The sequence below is a fragment of the Neofelis nebulosa genome, chromosome 8 (assembly GCF_028018385.1).
Source record: "Neofelis nebulosa isolate mNeoNeb1 chromosome 8, mNeoNeb1.pri, whole genome shotgun sequence".
NCBI lineage: Eukaryota > Metazoa > Chordata > Mammalia > Carnivora > Felidae > Neofelis > Neofelis nebulosa.
The window spans coordinates 31,530,422-31,548,996 of NC_080789.1; the positions used below are offsets into that span (position 1 = coordinate 31,530,422).

The 18,575-nt window shown below is 36.9% G+C and overlaps 1 protein-coding gene across 5 annotated transcripts in view; it reads left to right on the top strand.

The window, feature by feature from the left end:
* The window catches only part of KITLG (KIT ligand), an 85,959-nt gene extending 73,957 nt beyond the window's left edge, over positions 1-12,002 (top strand). For 4 of the 5 annotated variants that reach the window (XM_058741839.1, XM_058741840.1, XM_058741835.1 and 1 more), the window contains one exon: positions 6,723-12,002. The gene's annotated coding sequence lies outside the window, so the exon portion shown is untranslated. The remainder of the gene's footprint in view (positions 1-6,722) is intronic. The other variant, XM_058741836.1, reaches the window with a different exon arrangement.
* The last annotated feature ends 6,573 nt before the right edge of the window (positions 12,003-18,575 follow it).

Here is an 18,575-nt window from a genome sequence, read left to right on the forward strand (position 1 = left end):
CAAAAAATTAACAGCCAAGTGTTTACTATTTTTGAGGCCAGAAAATAAGTTAACCAAGGGAAATAGAACAAATTAGGGCTAAAATAAGATAATATTAATAGAGGAAGTAAAAATAAGACTAATTTCAGTTAGGCGTGACTACCATAACGTAATAGAAAAAAGCAACTCATTTGTTAGATGCTGTAAACAAGTGCATGCCACAAATCTTTCCTTGCTATCTTTTTTTTTTTTTAATTTTTTTTTTTTTAATTTTCTTTTTCAATGTTTTTTATTTATTTTTGGGACAGAGGGAGACATAGCATGAACGGGGGAGGGGCACAGAGAGAGGGAGACACAGAATCGGAAACAGGCTCCAGGCTCCGAGCCATCAGCCCAGAGCCTGACGCGGGGCTCGAACTCACGGACCGCGAGATCGTGACCTGGCTGAAGTCGGACGCTCAACCGACTGCGCCACCCAGGCGCCCCTTTCCTTGCTATCTTAAGGAAAAGGATAAATGATCAAAATAGCTTGTAAATCAGGAGAAGAAAGTTGTCAAGGTAAAGGGCCACCTGCCCCATGACTGTCCAGAGCCAGGATGCAGTAAACCTACACCAGAAACAGATACCTGATGTTCATACCTCCTCTCCTGTCTACTTTCACAGCTGCTGAGTGGCAGACCCTGGATTAGTGTGGGGGAGGGGGAGGGCACCCTGAATGGCACCCACCTGAGCCAACGTCAGTTCTGCCCTTCTCATTTCTACTTGTGCTAACTGGCTGTTAGTTTTGTTACGGCCACCGGAGCGCGACACATTGATCACAGTGGTGTATGAATGTCCTCTCATCCTCCTGAGTCTTCAGTTCTTTCCCTGCCCTCCCTCATGGTCAGAAGATCACCCACTTTCCAGGGTTAGGAGATACATGGTCTGTGGTGAGCTTCGCCTTTTCTTTGTAGATCACTGTCCTTCCAGTTTCATTTCTGTCCCAGATTCAGAGATTTCTCTCCAGAGAGCTTTTTGCCTTCTCCAGGAGCTCACTCTGATAGTTGGAAAACATTTTCCAACAGTCCCAAATAAGATGATACAATAACAATGTTGCCTATTTCTCTAACATTTTAACCCTGCTATTACACAGACTTCATTTCAGCCTTTAATCGTGCTCTGGATCACCATATCCAAACCATAAATAGCACTTTTTTCCCCCCCTGTTCACGATCTTACCTCCTCTCTAAGGTCATGTTTTCTGTCAAATAATGAATAGACCTTTCATTCAATACTTTTTATTTTCTGGAGCAGTACTCTCCAAGTTGAAATCCTAGCTTTCTAAGAAAAATAATTCCTCTGCCCTTCAACCCCAACATGAGCCTGACTGTTGCTTTCCTGTCTGCCATTTCAGTTCCCTTAAGCTAGACATCCAGAAACCACACATTAAATAGTTAATTGAGTCTTAAAGGCTCAAGTAATGTCCTGGTTGGTTTTGGATTGCATCGCTGGGATCCTGTTTTGGCACACAGGTCTTTAATCATGCGGTTTTTAATTGTGGTATTTGCCCTATGACGTTTGGAGAATGGATTATGATGGGAAAACCCAGGGCACCTGTTTAGGAGGGAAAAAAATGGCATTTGAAAACAACCATGGTCAAGCAATTTCTGCATATGTCTGCTAGTCAGGGAACATTCAGGGATAGGAATTGAGCCTGTTTTGCTGTATCTCCTCATAGCAACTCAGCTTGTTGCCTATGTGTTGTAGACTCAAACCAAATACTTGTTGAATGACAGAGTGAATAAATCCTGAATGAAAGTTTAACCACTGGTAAGGAAGATAGTTCTTCTGAAGTAGGGTTTTTTATGTGCAAGATGAGTAAATTGTAGAGACCTGCTATAAAACATTATGCCCCTAGTTAACAATGCTACATTGTGTACTTAAATATGTGGTAAGAGGATAGATCTCACATTAAGTGTTCGTACCTCAATAAAATAAATTTTTAAAAATCTTTAAGAAGGTGAAGTAGGATTTATTTTTATCATGTAGGGGTGTGTGTGTGTGCGTGTGTATTTAACTTATTGATTTGGGTCAATAGGAAAGTAAAGCGTCCAAAGGGGAAATATAGTCATGAGAAATGACTATTTTTTCTTAAAATGTAAAATGTTATTCATGTATACATTCAATCACATTAGGTTTAAAAAGAAGCTCTGGATCATTTAGAAATAAACTCCTCACACATTATTGAGTAGTCATTGTGAAATGGATAAGGAATGAACTGGCATTCTCCTTCATAAATATCTTACTCATCAGGTGTGCAAATCTCTCCAAGACTCAGATACCACCACCTCCAAAAAGCTGACTTCCCAAATTTATACCCTTCTAATCCTATGTCATATGACATGTAATACTCATGTAATATTAACACATTAATAGGACTTCACAGTTACTTTTATAGTTATTTTGTGTCCACTGCTAAACCATAAGCTCTTACAGAGCAAGGTTTGTTTCTGACTTTCATTTTGGAATCCCACCAAACTCTATAACATCTACTTTGTGCATACAGTAATGAATAAATATTTGTTGGAGGACAAATGGAGAAAATGAGAATCTCAGAAAATTGCAATAATATGAGAATAAAATTTATGAAAATAAAAACAAAAATAGACCTGGAAAGGATAGGAAAAAGGAAGACAAAAGAGCCAGGTTTCATCATGAATCTGCAGACTCCAAAGTGTGAATATGTAGGTATCATTTGTTACCATTTACTGAGTACCCACTGTGTAGAGTAAAAGCCTTTTGCTTGTCCCTATACCAACAGAGGTTTAAGGCCTGATGAAGAACTTTGTAATTTGGGGAGAGGATTGTGGTGAAGGAAAAGGTTTGGGAGAGCAGAATAGGATGCAGTAAGAGGAAATTTGCTGAGAAATAAGAAAGCCGTAGTAAAAAGTACCAAGATAGAAATGTAATATGCAGTTGTTGTTATATATTTTAAATATTAGATATGATTTGGATTATAGTCATTTTCTTGGTTAACAAGGAAGGAGAAATTACAGGGAATGACTCAGATTTATTGCAAGGATTTCTCCCTCAAGTGGAAGTTTCACCAGCTAAAAAAAAATGAAGACAAATATTGGAATACTAGAACAAAAAATGGAATAATTAGTTCTTCAAATGAAATAACCTGTAATTGGAAAATGAAAAGAGGAAAGGTTTGATATTTTGAAAACAAGGAAATAACATGGAATATAAGGTAATGAACTAGAAACAAAAGAAACCGGTGCTAAGAGAAAATATACTAATCTATATAAACAGTTTAAAATCGACTTAGTTGACTAGCTGATGCCAAGTATTCATAAGTGGCATTCCACAAGAATTTTTCACTTATTAGCTTGTGTGTAGCAGTTTGAGAAAGAAAAGCGTATATTATAGGAAAATTTCACTCTTAATTCTTGCCACAAATGTGATTTCAACACACTCTAGTAGATACATTGTTGGATGCAAAGCTTAATATAGCCTACTTGTGTCCTTAAATTGCTTATAGCCTACCAAAGGAAGTAAGACATATGCATAATAACCTATTTTTAAAAGCAAACTAGAAGTTTGCAAAGTTAAAACAATGAAAGGAGCTTACAAGGAAAATGCAATAAGAGATCAAAGGCACTGATTATGGTTGTACAGGATGTGTCCTTGACTCAGAGATATAGATGGTGATATGTATGGACAGACCTCTTAGAACTGTAGTATGCACACCCATAAACAGTTGCTTTATCTGAAAGGAGAAAGAAATCACTAGCAATAGGAGAAAGGCTTCATCATGTAGGTGATGGAGGTGGCATTTATACTGAGCTAGATCTTGGATGACTGGTAACATTTTAATAGCAATAGGGAAGGGGAAATCCAGACACTGCAATTGGTATAAACTAAGAGAGGCCAAAAGTACAGAGAAAGTGTTCAAGAGTCCATTTGTACAGGTGGACTACAGTGGGAGGTCACACATGAAGGGCTGAAATGCTGAGAAGCAAGGATGTGGGCATCAGTTTGAAAAATTACAAATACAGGACGTGTACTCTATTGAGTAATGTAAGGAGCTATGTGAGGGCTTCAAAAAAGATGTGAGTAATACAGTCAAAAACGAGTATTATGAAAGTAATGAAATGTTGGTGTGGCCGGATGGATGGAAGCAGTGAACTGGAGTCAGGCAGTCCACCTAGGAGGCCAATCTTCCAAATAGATGTGAGAGAATGATGACGTAAACTGGGGTGAGGGCCATGGAAATAGGAAAGCATGGATCTGTTTGGAGATATGCAGTGAAATAATCAACACATTCTAGTTACTGATGGAATGTGAGGCTTGACATCACAGGTAGTACTCAAGGATAATTTGGAGCCTATGAGACTAACCAGATGGCGGTGCCATTAAAAGAAAATAAGAGAAGGAGTTGTTAATAAATATTGATGGGGGCAAATGTCTTAGACTGGAAATTCAAAGAACAGTCAGGGCTGGAGGTAATAGATTTGGGGTTTGGGAGTCATCTACAAAGAATTTTAATTGAGACCTTGGAAGAAGAACTGCATCACTGAGAAGGCCCTGTTTGGTTGACAGTAAATAACATGAGTTTGTAGACACTCATTTGTCAGTGTTATTGAGACACCCCAGCATGGTAAGTGTTGAAAGTAATTTTGGGAGGTCCTGGGTGGCTCAGTCAGTTGGGCATCCGACTCTTGCTTTCATCTCAGGTCATGATCTCATGGGTCATGGGTTTGAGCCCTGCATGAGGCTCCATGCTGCCAGTGCAGTCTGGGATTCTCTCTCTCTGCCCTTACCCCCACTTTCTCTCTCAAATAAACTTAAACTTATTACAAGTAGGCTGGTGGAGAGATTCATAAAAGAAACACAACCTGGACATTTCCTGCAGATCTGGGCTAAGATAGGCGATAATAGATCCTAGATTTGGAATATGGGTAACGTTGAGTCACATTTTTATCATTTGGCACACACAGGATTTGCCAAGATCTCTGACTCTTTACCAGATATTTCTTAAGAATTTCAGAGGATTTGCTTTTGAGCTCTTTCTGAGGACACACACATAGAGGATAAGAAGGGATCAGACTTGGGTTCAGGCCATGGCTCTGCAAATAGTTAAGCTGTAGGTTATTGGATGGGTCAGTTGTCTTTTAACCCCTGTTTTTTCAAGTTCTAGTAAGGGGATAATAAGACTCACCCTGCTTATTTCATGAGGTGGTTGCAAGGATCCCAGGGTATCATTATAAAAATTGTTGTTTTGTTTTATGGGAAAACTGTTGTCAACCTTCGAGTTTATTTTCTTTGCTAAGATACCTGGGAACAAAACTAGAAATAGATTTCCAATCTTCTCTACTTAAGTTTAGAATTTCAAGCTATTCCTTTTTTAAAAAATATATCCTTTTGTATTCTGTGTGATTCCCTTTTGGTTTTTAATCAAGGCTTATTTAAAAAATATCATCTACTTATATATTTTGGATTTCTGAAGTTTTCTCTTAATTGTTTCTTAATTTTCCTCTTGGGATTTAATTCTCCTTTCTCAGATGCAGGTTCTCTAGTTTCTAGAGTTCTCTGTTTGATAATTTGTCATAGTACAATTTGTAGTAAATTCATTTAGAGAGAGCGGAAAAAAATAGTGCACTTCTTACCATTTATACTGTGGAATTTTATGCAGTTTATATATAACCTTTGTGTTGATGTCAAATATTTAAAAACTGAGATATTTGAATTCAGGAAATAAGGACGAAGGGTATTGAGTAGGGAAGAAAAAGCAACATACGCGGTTATTTAGTGGTGGTGATTGAAGATATTGTGAAGATACGATCTTTGAAAAAAATAGTTAAGTAAGTAGGGAGACTTGATGTGAAAGTTGAAAATCTAAAAGCTGAGTCCAAAGCTCAGTGGATTAGCACCAGCTCTGAAGAACTGAAACAATGTCTGGCTTTAATGTTTCAACAAGTATAAGTTATGTTAAGGCCAAATGAACCTCCCCAGAGACTTTGTCCGGACGTGATGGAGGATTTCTTCCTTTTCTTGGCTGACAGTATTGAAAGCCCTCTTGCTGCTGCTGTTTCCTCACTTGGGAGAAGTGATGGCTTAGCAGTTAAGATACTGGCATTGCTCAGTGACCAGAAGGCTGCTGTTTGTTGATGGTCTCTTATTAGCTTCTCCACTGATGTCTCCTTAATGCTACTGCATTTCTCTCTAGACACTGTCTTTGTCTTTCAAAAACCCTCTCCCCTCACTATGTATATACTACCTTTTCATAGCCTGGTTAGAGAAATTCAAGGCTGCAAAATAACCCTCTTACCACAAATGGAAACAATCTATAGTATGCAAATGGGTGTGAAGGCCACTGGGTATTCATTCATCCATCCTTATGTTCCAGGAATATTTATTGAATATTTCCTCTGCCAGGTATTATTCTAGGTGTTGGAGTACAGCAGTAAAAAAGATAGACAAAGGTCTCTGTCCTCATGGAGCTTACATTTTAATGAGAGGAGAGAGTCAAACAATGAGTAAGATCATTCAGATAATGTTAAATGTTCCCAGGGAGGTCACGGAGAGTGACTAATCATTGCATCTAGGAAAAGATTTGTCAAGTTCTTGTAGCTTGTGTAAGTGAAGCTTGTATTTTAAGTATATTACTCATTCTGTAGTCCTATGAATTCAGCTATTGAGAATGGAAAGAAGGCATAAAGCAGATACACCATAATCTCTCTCTTTTCTTTCCTCTCTAGGCGGGTAACAGTTCATGTTTGCTTCATAAATGAAGCAGCTTTAAACAAATTCATATTCTGTCTGGAGTAACAGACTGCATTTTTATCTGTTCTTGCTACCCATGACTCTATATGGATGATTCACAAATTGGAACAAAGTGTTTTACTGTGAAACTGGCACTGAATTAATCATCTATAAAGAAGACCTTGCATGGAGCAGGACTCTATTTTAAAGACGTGGGGGACTGGTGGTCTCATTTAGAACTTGCAACTGACGTTGGGAGAGAAAGCACGTGTCCCCGATTGCATGCACCATTTTGCATGCCTCCAGAAGTGTCTAATTGCTGAAAAGTCACATAGCTTTATTTTCAGTTACAACCTGCAGTTCATAGTAATCTTGGTCTTTGCAAGTAGATTTCATCCTGTATAGTGGGGATAATTTTTCTGAAATGAATCTAGAAAAAATGTTAAAAACAAAAACTCAACAGCATCAGCCAGTCTACATTTAGAAAGCAGTAGGAACAAAATGATTGGAGTAGGCAACATGTCAGCCTTGTAGCTGCTAATTAATGGTCTGGGTCTGATCTTGGTCTCTTCTTGACATAAACCTATCTCCCACTAGACAAATGGACATGGTTAGCTGGATCTATCCATGCTTGGGAGTCAGTATTGTAGTAGAACAGTGATGACATCAATAAAATGGAAAAAAAAAAAAAACCTGAATGGGAGAAAATAATTGCAAGTCAAATATCTGATAAGGGGCTAATAGCTAAACCTACCAAGAACTCCTACAATAATAGCAAAAAAAAAAAAAAAAAAAAAAAAAAAGAAAAAGAAAAAAATCTCTAACTTAAAAATGGGAAGATCTGAGTAGATGTTTTTCCAAAGAAGACCTGCAAATGGCCAACAGGTACATGAAAAGATGCTCACCATCAATCACCAGAGCAATACAAATCAAAACCACAATGAGATATCCCTCATACCTGTTAGAATGGCTATTATCAAAAAGATAAGAATTAAAAGGGAACCCTGTGCACTGTTGGTGGGACTGTATATTGGTGCAGTCGCTATGGGAAATTTTGAGTTTCCTCAAAAAAATTAGAACTGCCATGTTATCCAGGAGTTCGACATCTGGGTATTTGAGGAAAATGAAAACACATTCTAAAAGATGTATAAGCCCCATGTTCATTGCATTATTATTTATAATAGCCAAGATATGGAAACAATGTAAGTGTCCATCAATAGATGAATAAAGAAAATGTGTTACATGTGTGGGTGTATAACACACGTATTATACATACAGTTGATTCCGCTCTAAAAATGAAATCTTGCCATTTGTGACAACATGGATGGAACTTGAGGGCATTATGCTAAGTGAAATAGGTCAGAATGAGAAATACCGTATGATCTCTCTTATATGTGGAATCTAAAAAAATTTTTTAAGTAAAAAAATTAAAAATACCAAGCTCATAGATACAAAGGACAGATTGGTAGTTGCAAGGGATGGGGGTGGTTGGGAGAAATGGATGAACTGGGTTGTTTTTGTTTTGGTTTGCTTTGGTTTAAGTAAGTTGAATAAAAATGTAAAAAAAAAACAAACAAACCACCCCCTAAAAAAAACATTGATGCCTTTGCAGAGAGGAGACTCTCCAAAGGAGTTATGGCCCAAAGAAGCCATGAACACTGAACAGCACGGTCACTGAGGAGGACATTTTGCACCCCTTTCCCCTACCACTTATAGAGTGTATAAATTGTGCTTGCAAAATATATTATGAAATGTTTATATTCTAAAACTATTACAGAGTTATGTAAAGGGACTTAAGAGAAATTGCTGAATGTTTGAAGGTCTCATTTTCAATTTACATCATGAGAGAAACTAAAAATTATATTTAGTATCTAAGATTAGAAAACCACACCCACATGGTAATATGGGTATTGAAAATAAGGTTACTTGGCTTTTATAAGAATGAAAGGAATCAGGAAATTTTAGTTATTTCTCATATAATCACCATTATCAGTTTAAGGGATCCATTTATTTAAAATCAGGCACTCTATATTAATATTTATGAATTTAAAATAGCGAGCTTTATGTAGTTACGCATGTCAGTTTGCTGTTTAAAATGTGTGACAGCGTTTGTTGTATTAAGAGTGAATTTGGTAAGAATTCTCAAGATGGACATCATGCTTTTAAACTAAAACTTGTAAGACATTTTGTGAATTTCCCTTGCCATTTTTTTTAATAGTCGAAGATCTGACTAAAGAAATGGTTTCTTGTGGTTTAAGATTCTTTCAGTAGATCATGAACATACAGATGAAGGGATCCAAAGCTTTCTATTATAATTTAATTCTTGTTATAACATTATTGTCATGTTCTACCCCCTCAGATGATCATTTTCAATGTAGTGATACAAAAGGGCATGAAAAACTGCTAGCTTTCCTTTATTTCAAAAGTCCAAGAATTTCTAGTATAGTTGGACTTCATGTTAAAAGATCCAAATACAACCCCAGTGAAGCGGCTTTTGCGTTTTGTACCAAAAAGCCCAGATGATTTCTACGATCCCTTCCTTCTCTAAAGTGCTGGGCTTCCTCAGATGGTAGTCATTTCTCTAAGATACAACCCAGGTGCTTTGGGAAGCTGCATTGACTTACTCAGGCCCTTAAATATCCCATGGATCAAATGTTTAGTAATAAAACCAGCGATCAGTTTAATTGCTGAAAGGACCTGACTCTCAGTGTGTGACTTTGATTTTTTGGAAGAAACTAGATATAAGTTAGTATGAGTCATGTGTGTAGGTCAGGTGTAGATTGAGAAGATTGATACTTCTCAATTTAATAGTTTATTTCACCAATGGTTTTGATTTTCTTAGCCATGAGAAAATGCTGTTTAATGAGCTTGAGAGTACAATAAATGCACTTTTATTCTCAAAGGCAGGAGCTGGGTTTTAACGCTCAAGGACATGGTCCTAATCAATAGAGTTAAATAACAAATTCAGCAAGTTATGAAATCTGGCATCATAGGCAAGGGGTGATATATTCTACCTAATTAAATGTGTTAGTTCATTGAGAGTTACGTGAATTACCAATTTTTAAAACACTAAAGTTCAGTAAAATGCATGAACAGTAGAAAAAGGCTGAACATGATTTTGGATGCTGGCTGCTTGGGAATTATATGTCATATCTGCTTTGAGATGAATATGTGTGTGTGTATGTGTATGTGTGTGTGTATATATATATATATATATATATACACACACACATACACACACACATTTGCTTTATTTTATCTGATATGTGTGCTGAATATCCTTCAGAAATCATGGAAAACTCACAACTGATATTATCAATCATGAAATCACCTTTTAAATTGGTGCCATGTATCTGATATCTTTTGTAATGTTCCAAAATTGCCTTTTAAAATGATCTCAGAAGTCTGCAGATTCTAAATTATACTAAAAGCTTTGCACCTCTTTGGTAGAACACAAGTCTATAAAGAAACTGGCTCTGTGATAAATGGTGCCTGCCCAGTAATATCAAAGTGTTGCCGGATTTTGTATTATAATCTAACGTGCTTACCACACTGCCATTTTTTTAATGAGTCAGAGACAAATTTCAGTTTTTTTCAATATGATAATAGAATAAGTACCCTATTCTCTTTAAAAAGAATTAAGTATATGAAGAATGAAAACATGTGTTTTTTAATGTAGTGTTTGCTTTTCGTAAGAATTAACACATTTAATTGAGTATGAAAGTACTTCGGGGAAACTTTGTGGCATATTTTGGTATTCTAATTCAACTGAGGTTTGAAATTAACAGAAAAATCCATTCATGATTCATGATTTATGGATATCTCAGTATTTTTCTGCAGCTAGGTTTTGGTTTCAAAATGTAATTCCAATATGGGGCTTTTAGCCATTTCCCACGTATTCTTAGAAATTTTTCAAAAGACAGTTTCGCATAGTGAGGCAGATGTTGGAAAAAATTGTGAGAAACTTCTCTGCTGTTAACGGATATTGGTAAGTCACCTCTTCTCTTTGGATCTCCATGTTTTATTTATGGTGAAGTTGGAGGTCCCACCTTAGGTGTGAAACCTATTGATAACTGACTGACAAAGACAACAAAATAGATCTGAAACTATTCCATATGAGATATTCCATTCTGATCTGTGAATAATCAGTTTGAACACAAAAAGTCATTGCTATTCTTGTTTGTAATGTAAATAGGATCCATTAGTAAAAGTAAAATTCAATCTCCTATAGGGTGAATTGGGTAACCATTTACACAAGAGATGGCTTTTTCCTTTGCTTAAGTAAACATTTTTGGATCACCTCTGAAGAATGAAAACCACAAGTGCATTTTAGTCAGGAGGAGATACTATAAGATATGTGCAACATTTGGAAATGCACCAAATTAAGCATTTAAATGCTGTCATTTTATTAAAAGCTTAGAACAGAAATGTAAGATGCTTAAAGTTTTTGAGTGCCAAAAAATAATTTATAATCCATTTGGAAAGGGGTCATCCATAAATTTCATTTTAAAATTAGAAGGTGGGATAAGAATTTTAAAGTAAGCCAGCTTGTCTTTGAAACAGTATGATTTTGTAAAATTGGCATTAAAATATAAACATTGGAATTCTAACTAGTTAATTTATGATATTTTATTGCACAAATTATGGTTTTGCTGCTTTTCATTAACAAGTCTGGAAATGCCTTTGTTACAAATAAAGTAATGGTACTTTTATTTCCTAACAAGATGTTTTAGAAAGAATTTAAAGTGGATATTCATAATCCTAAAATGTTTCCTAAGCATTGTAAATTTATAACTGCCATCTCCAACTACATCCTTATGATGTTTTTAAAAATAAAATTGTTTTAAAAACATAGTATTTTCAACTACTTGATTTCTCGGCTATAAGGCTCAAAATTTTTCATTAAAAATATCCTATATTCTAAGGATTAATGTGTGATTATAGTGTCCATTTGTTGCTATTTTTTAAATTGACGGACTTGAAAAGTATTCAAACATTTAGATGGATGCATAGATACATTGCTAGTTCATTCATAGATTGGAGTTTGCATATTGTAATGTAAATGTATGTCAACACTATTCTAGTTTATTATGACTGAAGTGTAATTAAATAAAAAACGTTGTAAAATGTGATGTGTATGTGTATATACTATATGTGTACTTTTTAAACTAGGTATATGTCCTGACCCTTTTTTATACAGGTTTGAATTTGAAATTACATTATATATATACATATACTTTATTGTTCTAAATAAAGAATTTTATGCACTCTCATAAGTTTGCCTTGTCATTTGATATCAAGGTTATCACACATATTTAAAAAATGGTTGAGCATATAAGCTAAAATCTAGATTTTGTTATAATATGGACGTATTTACCGGTTACTAAAATAGGTAAGGTAATTGATGAAGATAAAGTTAACACTGTTTGACCTCAAGAGGTTTCTAACTTGGTTGGGGAGAAGATCTGAAAACGACTATAATATTTATAAAAACACACAGAAGTTATTACCTAAGTATAAAGCTGAGGTCCAGTTAATGTCCTTAGAGCATGCAGAAAGGAGGAATGGATATAGACTACGTGGGATTATGGAGGAGTTGGGTGTTTGGGCTAATAAGACTTACAAGGGTGAGACAAATTTTGACAGAGGAGAATTAGGCCCAGTCTGAGCAGCACCTTCCAAAGCAAGAAGCTATACAAGTTCTTATTCAATCAGATCAAATCAGTGCACCCAGAGTATATAATGCAAAAAGAGATACACAGAGAGATGAGAGCATGACCTTGAATGTCACAACAAGGAGGGTAGACATTCTTAGGGGCCATGGGAAACCACCGTGTGTTTCTGAGAAGAGGAATGGCAAGATCAAACACCATGGTGGCTAATGTGGTTTAGGCAATAAATCATTATCCTGCTAACCTCTGGTCGGTATTTGACTTTTCAGACCATATACCCTAGCTTTATGACATAATATTTATTCACCCACCATTTCTTTTCAACTTCTTTGCTTACTCTGCCTTTTCTGTTCAGCCTTTGTATTGCAATTTCACCAATGTAAGCCTAGACAATTTCAATAACCTCCTAACTGATCACACATACCTAGCCCTTTTTCAATCAGTTCCTCAAGTTAGAACAAATAATATGAAGACATCTGATATTTTTCTCTGGTTGGAACACTTAAATCGTTTCTCATTATTTTCAAAGGAAAACCCAAATGCCTTAACATGGCTTACAAGGCCCTCCTTGGTCCATCTCATAATTTTGGGGAAGGAGAGGAGATTGCTAATTGTTTTTACTTTTAAGCCATAAACAATGTGAGGGGTAGGACCATGAATATTTATAACACTATGTTCCCCAAATTTAATATAATAAAGTGTGTAATGAAACAAAATTTTAACTGAATAGATACTACCTATTGTAATATCTGATAAGTTATTTTCTATAACATTTTATTATGAACAGTTTGAAATATGTATAAAAATACAGTAGTGTAATGTAACCCCATGTAACCATAGCCTAGGTTCAACTTTACTCAACTACAGAATGATCTTGTATCTAAGTCTCCTATCTATACTCTTTATCCACTCCCCCTTTCATATTACTTTTAGGCCAATACCCAAAAATATTTGATCTGTAAATATGTATTTCTAAATTGAAAAAAAACATGATATACTTGCCACACTTAAGAAAAATGAACAATTCCTTAATATTAGAGTCAGTAAGTATTCATATTTCAATTGTCTCATCATTATACATTTCAATATTGCACTACAGCAGGCTATAAAATAAAGGCAAAAGTATCCCTTCAACATTCATTGTATTTAGATCCCCCCCACCACCACACACACACAGATGAACACCACTACTTTGTGTTAACTTTGAGAACTTTTTGGCATAAGCAAACTATATACATATATGTGAATATGTGTGTGTGTGTGTGTATGTACACATATATATGTATATAATGCTATTCTGTAGCCTTACATTTTTCATTTATTAGAAGAATGTGTAACATTCAATAGACCTCTATTCACTGTGCCACAATAGCCAGGATATTATAGATGGACACTGAGACTGTAATATAATGTGTGCCCTTTGGAATTCCAAAGCCGATACTTTGCAAAATCCAATGTATTTTCAAAACTTTTCCTTCATCTTACTCAAAATTAAAGTGAGTCTGTCTTCTGAGGATGTATCTATCTCTTCAGCCCTCTCATTTGGTGGCTGTGTTTCCTCCATAACAATCACAGGGTCCAGAAGTGAGCTATCTGTTCTTACCGCTTCTGTATTACTTTCTCCTCCCTCCTCCCTCCCAGATTTGAATCTCATTAGATTTTCCACTGCCACTCACTGTTCCTTCCATATATAACTCCCAGGCTCTACGGCCTCATTTCTTGATGGTGTTAGCATCTGGTTCACTGTCACTCATTTGTACTCCTGTCTTCATTCTTGGGATTTTGATATGCACATAAATGATCCTTTCAACATCCTGTCCCTTCAGGTCCTCGAACTTTTCTCCTAATGAACCAGTCCTCAACACCATCCTAGTCCCCTAGTTTGATGGTCTTCCTGTAGCCTTTGTCATTGCCATTAATTGCAATCCATTCATCTCTTCAATTCCATGTATTCCATCTCTGACCACCACTTTGTATCTTTCCAGTTTATTCTCTTTGATCCAGTGGGCCTGTCAATCTATCGATTCTACCATTTTCCACTAATTGTCAAACTTGATGTCCTCTCTTCTCTCCTTATACAGGTTAAAATCCACAATCCAGCATTAATAATCACTCTCCTGCATATACCTTCTATTTAATCCCTCTCATTTCCTAATATTTGCTTGTTAAATGACAACCCTGCTCAAATCCAGTTCTCCATGCACTCTCTGTCTGCACTTGTATGGCTAAACACGTCTGGTGTACAACACGCCATCATGCCTACTAATTTCTCTGTAGATTCCTTCCCATCAAGTGGGTCTTAATGCTGCTCAACAATTCTATTTCTCTAGTCCATTGCTTTTCCATTCTCGTAGCTATTTCATACATTATTTTCTCTTCCAAACCACCCACTACATTCCTCATTCCCACTCTTAGCCGATAATCTTGATTGCTATTTTACCTGCAAACTGAAAGAATAGAACTTCCAAAGACCCCTAATGCCTGGAGGCTGATTTTCTGTGAAGCTAAAGAAATTCAGGTTTCTGGTCCTCACTTATACAGGCACTCACTCTATATGTCATAGAGAGGAGCTAGCCATGTATTCATATAGTAATATATTTTTGTAAAATTTGCACCCATTTGCATTTATCTTTAAGATATTAAAGTACCTCTCATGTGGGAATGGCTTCCAGAAACACTCCCACTGGACACTGTGCCAATTTACTAGGACACCATGACCTAAAAGTATATGTGAGGTTGTATCATGATGCCCTAGTGAATGTGTCTTATGGATCTGGCACCAGAAGTATGCGGGTGATGGATGAGAAATGAGTTTTGAAATGAATGGAGGCAGAATCCAGTTTGTGGGAAATTTTCACAATCATCACAGTCTCCTGATATGTAAAACTGTAAGTGGAAGACTAAGGTTTCATTAATGCCTGGTCAAAATAATAGCTTTCCCCAATCACAAAATGCTCAGTAGTACAGAGTATACAATTATAAACAAAACCATACATTTTTTTTTTCTCTTAGTGGTGAGGAAATACAATAGAATTTAATAAAATTGCTGTGTTTATAGAACCAGAAAATCCGTATGTGAGATAACATGTTTTCGGCTTCTCAATACACTGGTCTCAACAAATGTGTAGTGTGGTATATCCACTATTATAGAACATACAGAATTGTTTAATTGCCCTAAAAAAAATCCCTTGTGCTTTACCTATTCAAAATCTCTTCCATTCCCCTGTACCTCTAGAAACCAGTAATTTTTTTTTATTGTTGTTACAGTTTCTATGTTTTCCAGAGTATCATATAATTGAAATTACATAATGTGTAGCCTTTTCAGACGAGTTTCTTTCACCTAGCAATATGCATTTAATACTCATCTATGTCTTTCATGGCTTGGATAGCCCATTTCTTTTTATCATAGAATAATATCCCTTTGTATGAATGTGTCACACTTTGTTTATCTATTTACTTATTAAGGACATCTTGGTTGTTTCCGGTTTTTGGTGATTATGAATTGAGCTGCTCTAAACGTTCATGTTTTTGGAACACAGAAGTTTTCAAATCAGTTGGGTAAATGCCAAGGAGCATGATTTCTGGACCGTACGGTACACCTATGTGTAGATTTGTAAGAAAACATAAAACTGTCTTCTAAAGTGGCGGTGACATTCTGCATTCCTAGCAGCTATGAATATAAAGTTCTGCTGCTCCACGTACTCACTAGCAATTGTTATGGTCAGTCTGTTGGATTTTAGCCATTCTAATAGATGAGTACTGGTTTGTCATCATTGTTTTAATTTGCAGTTCCCTAATGACAAATGATGGTGAGGATTTTTTCATGAGCTTATTTGCCATCTGTTTATCTTCTTTGGTGAGGTGTCTTTTCAAATCTTTTGTCCATTTTTAAATTGGGTTATTTGTTTCCTTACTGATGAATTTTAAGAGGTTCTTGTATATATTTACAGGCAAACCCTCTGTCAGATATGTGTTCTACACATATTTGCTAGTTTGTGGCTTGTCTTTTCATTCTCTTAACATTGTCTTTCATAGAGCAGCTTCAAGGATTTTTTAACATATTTTAAAACTTTCTAAAGAGTTTTTGTGTAACAAGATGGTCTCCCTAACATAAGGCTGTTGGGACATAATGACATTTTAAGGACTTGGAACTTGTAATGACTTCTAACATAGTTTTAAAGACTCCAAACAAACAAACAAACAAACAAACAAACAAAAACAAACAAAACATTAGAAGAAAAAAGATAAAACTCAGACATTTAACTCCAGTCTGGAAAGATGTTTTGGAATCGTTCATAAAAATAATTGAGAAATTATAAACTAATTCAAACATATAAAATCGATATAAAGGATCCCTTTCTGTAATCATTGTATTTATTTATTAAAGACCTAGGAGTTGTTTTTTTTTTTTTAATTTTTTTTTCAACGTTTTTTGTTTATTTTTGGGACAGAGAGAGACAGAGCATGAACGGGGGAGGGGCAGAGAGAGAGGGAGACACAGAATCGGAAACAGGCTCCAGGCTCCGAGCCATCAGCCCAGAGCCTGACGCGGGGCTCGAACTCACGGACCGCGAGATCGTGACCTGGCTGAAGTCGGACGCTTAACCGACTGCGCCACCCAGGCGCCCCAAGACCTAGGAGTTTTAAGAAGATGGCAGAGTAGGAGGATCCTGAGCTCATCTCATCCCATGGACATACAAATATAACAGCTGCATCCATACGACTAACTCTGAAAAACCACCTGAAGACTGGCAGAACAGACTTTTCACTGCTAATCATAGAAAAGGGTAGAAGAGATAGAGACATAGTTGCGAACCAAACCCCTGGTCAGACTAACCAGAAACAGGAGGGACATCACAAGTATGGAAAAGCAAGAGGATCAGACACCACACTGGGCATCTCTGGCACTGGGGACCTCCCCTGGGAAGACCGTTCCCATAGCATCTAGCTTTAAAAACCAGCAGGACTTTATTCCAAGAACTTTAAAAATCAGTGGGGCTTAACTCCAGCAGCTTTAAAAACCAACAGGCTTAACTTCAGGAGAGCCAGAGGGTGGTAGAAAACTGAGACCCTGCCCTTAAAAAGTCAGCATTCTAAATAATTTGGCCCCAGACACAGATCAGAAGCAGCAGTTTGAAAAGCGTTTGGGGTATATGTGAAGGAGATTCATTGAATAATCTTAGAATGTGTGTAAGAGGGACAGGGATCTGTAGGAGATTTCTCCTAGAACAAAAGTTCTGGTGGCTGCCATTTCTTTTCCCATCCCCCAACCTAGATAGCCAGACACTTTTCTGGAACCAGTGCTAACACCTTCCATTTATCTTGTTAGAACTGCACGACTTACCCCAACGTTCCCCTGTGAACCCACTGCATCCCAACTGCCTGCTTCCGCAGGCACCCACCTCACCTGGAGCAGCCCCAGCCATGACTGGCACCACACCAAAGTGGCTCATGCCCTGGTGAGGCTGGTGGGAGAGAACCCCACACACCAGTGCACCTCTAGGTCCTGCAGCTGTGCCCTGCCCTTTGGTGCACCTGCTGCTGTGACAGAGAGGCTAATTGCAGAGAGCTAGGGTGAGTACCTGCCCTGCTCACCAATAAGCCCAAGTGGGCCACAAAGAAGGTCCTTAATAATATGGGGAGGAAACCCTGCCCAGTGTGCCCACAGCAAGCAAAACAGATCCTTGCAACCCGCTAGGCCAAAGGCAATCACAGCTCAGTCACAAGAGGAGGGTGCATTCAGCCCACACGGGACACCCTTGGAGTGCCTGGTTCTGATGACCAGAAGGCATTGTGCTACAGGACCTCTTCTATGCAAGGTCACTACTTTCAAGACCAGAAGACATAACTGGCCTACATAATACATAGAAACAAGCACAGAGAGAAAAAATGAGGCAGAAGAACATGTCCCAAATGAAAGAACAAGATAAAAATTATAGCTAAATGAAGTGGAGATAAGCAATATGCCTGATAAAGAATTCAAAACAATGGTCATAAAGATAGTCACTGGACTTAAGAGTGGAAGAACTCAGTGAGAATTTCAATAAACAGAAAATATAAAAAAGAGCCAGTCAGAGCTGAAGAATTCAATAACTTGAAATAACAAGTACACCAATTGAATCAACAGGGGATTAGAGAATGCAGAAGAACATATTAGCAATCTGGATGACAGGGTAA